At 42.7% G+C, this 2,906-nt stretch overlaps 1 protein-coding gene across 1 annotated transcript in view; it reads left to right on the top strand.

Moving 5' to 3' along the window:
- Positions 1 to 2,906, top strand: part of MGAT5 (alpha-1,6-mannosylglycoprotein 6-beta-N-acetylglucosaminyltransferase) — a 200,697-nt gene that overhangs the window by 40,166 nt on the left and 157,625 nt on the right.

The raw sequence follows: 2,906 nt of genomic DNA, 5'->3' as shown, positions 1-2,906 counted from the left end.
TTTTTTTGAGACGGAGTCTCGCTCTGTCACCCAGGCTGGAGTGCAGTGGCCGGATCTCAGCTCACTGCAAGCTCCGCCTCCTGGGTTTACGCCATTCTCCTGCCTCAGCCTCCCAAGTAGCTGGGACTATAGGCGCCCGCCACCTCGCCCGGCTAGTTTTTTGTATTTTTAGTAGAGACGGGGTTTCACCATATTAGCCAGGATGGTCTCGATCTCCTGACCTCGTCATCCGCCCGTCTCGGCCTCCCAAAGTGCTGGGATTACAGGCTTGAGCCACCGCGCCCGGCCCATTTGTGTTCTTTGCCTTGAGCCACACCTGGTGTGAACATTCTGAGCAGGGGTAGCTCTTGTAACCAGTGACTGTGCTGTAGACTCTCAACTATATACAGAGGATCTTTATCAAAGCATGTTAGGTGACTTGCTGTTCTGGCAGCTCTTTGAAACCCCCTGCAGTTGAGCCACATACCTGTGATAAGAATAAGCAGGTACTCAATAGGCCAGGCTTCAAGGTGGGGTCTCCAAATACATATCAAATGGAGGTCATGGACCTTCACAGATGGGTGCCTGGCATAGGGCAAATCCATTGTTGTCACTGGGAAGAATAGCTAGCAGGCATGCCTCCAGGGAGTATGGGTGCTTAACACATGGAAGGTACCTTCACGCATGAAAAGTAGCCTATTCTCATTTCATTACAATTCATTTTGGGTATCACTGTGCACCCTTGCTTCTCTTGCATGCTTTTATAACATGTATATGATAATGAGCATTACTACTCAGTGAATGGAAAGTATGAACATTGAAAATGGATGGTAGATTCATTAAATTGGAAATGAATACATTATCAGTGGGCACCTGTTTCCAGGCACTAGGCTGGTTACTTGTGCTGTGATTTTAGTATATGTATGTGAGGGAGATAACATTTAAGCCCACAGATGTTAAGAGGAAGTGCTTTGCTGCCTTCTTTTACATATGTGCCTCTCTATTCTTCCTCCCTTTGTTTTCTTATTCCTCCCCCACTTTCTTGCTTTATTTTTTTATTTTTATTTTTTTGAGACAAGGTCAAACTCTGTCACACTGGAGTGTAGTGGTGCAATCTGGGTTCATTGCAACCTCTGCCCACCAGGCTCAAGTGGTCCTCCCACCTCAGCCTCCTGAGTAGCTGGGGCTATAGGTATACACCACCACGCCTGGCTAATTTTTTTTATTTTTTGTAGAGATGAGATTTCATCACGTTGCCCCGGCTGGTCTCAAACTCCTGAGCTCAAGCGATCTACCCGTCTCAACCTCCAAAAGTGCTTCCTTGCTTTAAATTGAAGAAAAGCCAAGTTTAAAAACTGTAGATTTTGATAGTGGCCAAACCCCTTGAGTCTGCAGTTGGCTAACACTATGATGTGTGATGGCTGTGACTATGGCTTTGCTAGAATCAAGTGAGACCATCTCCTCTCCTCATACAGAAGTATGTGGAGGATGTGAAACAGAGTAGGGAAGTAGGAAGGCTGGACCACATGCTAGGCAGGTAACTTGCCCCCTTTGTTCGTTGGCTTCCCAGATTCCTCGTGGTTGTTTTAGGTGAACCTAGAAAAGATTGCCTCACGGAGCACTGCATGTTCAGTATAAAGATGTGTCACTTTTCTTATAGCCTCAAATCTTTTCTGTCTGAGTGAGGAGGCAAATGGAGGAGAGGGAAGTTTTATTCTACCTTCCAGGGTGGCTGTTCTGCACTGTTTTAGGCATCATCAGGTAAATAAAGCATCCATTGTTCTCTGCGGTTTAGCCCCATAGACCTTTTAAGTCATGGGAAAATCTCTGCACTGACAGTAAAGTAACTTTTTGTTTTCAGTGTTTTTATTTTTATTTACATGTTTCCAAGTCTTAATATAAGGTCTTAACATAAGGACTTTTTGGAGCTGCTGGATGATTTTGCCTCAGAAACCACGAAGACTAAGTATTCGGGGTATGATGTTCATATTTCTGAGACAAATTTAGAAATACATACGATCTAACAAAGGATTTTTGTCCCAGGTATAAACCACTGCAGGTCAAGTTCTGTATAAGGGGATTTGTAGTTGTGAATGCCAAGGGCTTGGTTTTATAGAAGGTAGGTGTAAAAAGTAGAGGTTCCTCTTCAAAGACTTTCCTCCCCATCTAATAAGAATAAATAGTAACTTCTCTTAGAAGCAAAATATATTCAAAGACCTGTGCTAACATTCTTAAATATCTGCTAGCCATAATAAAGAAATCAATGTATTTTATGTTCTTAGCTCCCACAATTTAGCCTAAATATTTGCTTATAAGTATGTGTATACTGGTCCAAGCAAGCATTAGGTCATAGTCCGTTCCTCTTCCTTATTTAAATGTGTTTTTACCTTTCTCAGCATTCCACAAGTTACTTTCTCCTTCCTTTATTCTCCTCTGCCTTTGCCTCTTTTAAAAATTCTAAGTTGCTAGCCAATTGGGACAAATACAGAATGTGAGGTCCCGTTCCAGCCAATGGAAACCAGACACAGCAGTCACACAGATGTGTCAAGTTTTAAATGACCCTGTCTCCTTTGTTCGGTGTTCTCTTGTGGCAAAACTGCTGGCGAGTGTACCCTTTCTGCAGAAAGTAAAAATGACCTTGCTAAGGAAATTAAATTTATGTTGAAGTGCTATTTCTTTACAGAACCGAGGAACAAGCATTTCTAACAGTAGGTTTGGGTATATAGTTTAGATGTTCCTTATGTTGATTGTCATTCGATGGCTTTTCAGTGGTTCGAAGATGCCAGAAAAGAACAATGGAAATGGCCAGAAAAATCTAGAAACTATAGTGAAAGTACTTACAAGTTGAATATAGCCATAATGGAGCTGGATTGTGTTAGAAGTGACTGAGGTTGGCAGTGGAATTGGTAGCTCAGTAGGCCCAGTCA

This window comes from Rhinopithecus bieti, unplaced genomic scaffold, assembly GCF_001698545.2.
Source record: "Rhinopithecus bieti isolate Rb0 unplaced genomic scaffold, ASM169854v2 scaffold_15296, whole genome shotgun sequence".
NCBI lineage: Eukaryota > Metazoa > Chordata > Mammalia > Primates > Cercopithecidae > Rhinopithecus > Rhinopithecus bieti.
The sequence above is the reverse complement of the archived record's forward strand: the minus strand, read 5'-3'. Positions and strand labels throughout refer to the sequence as shown.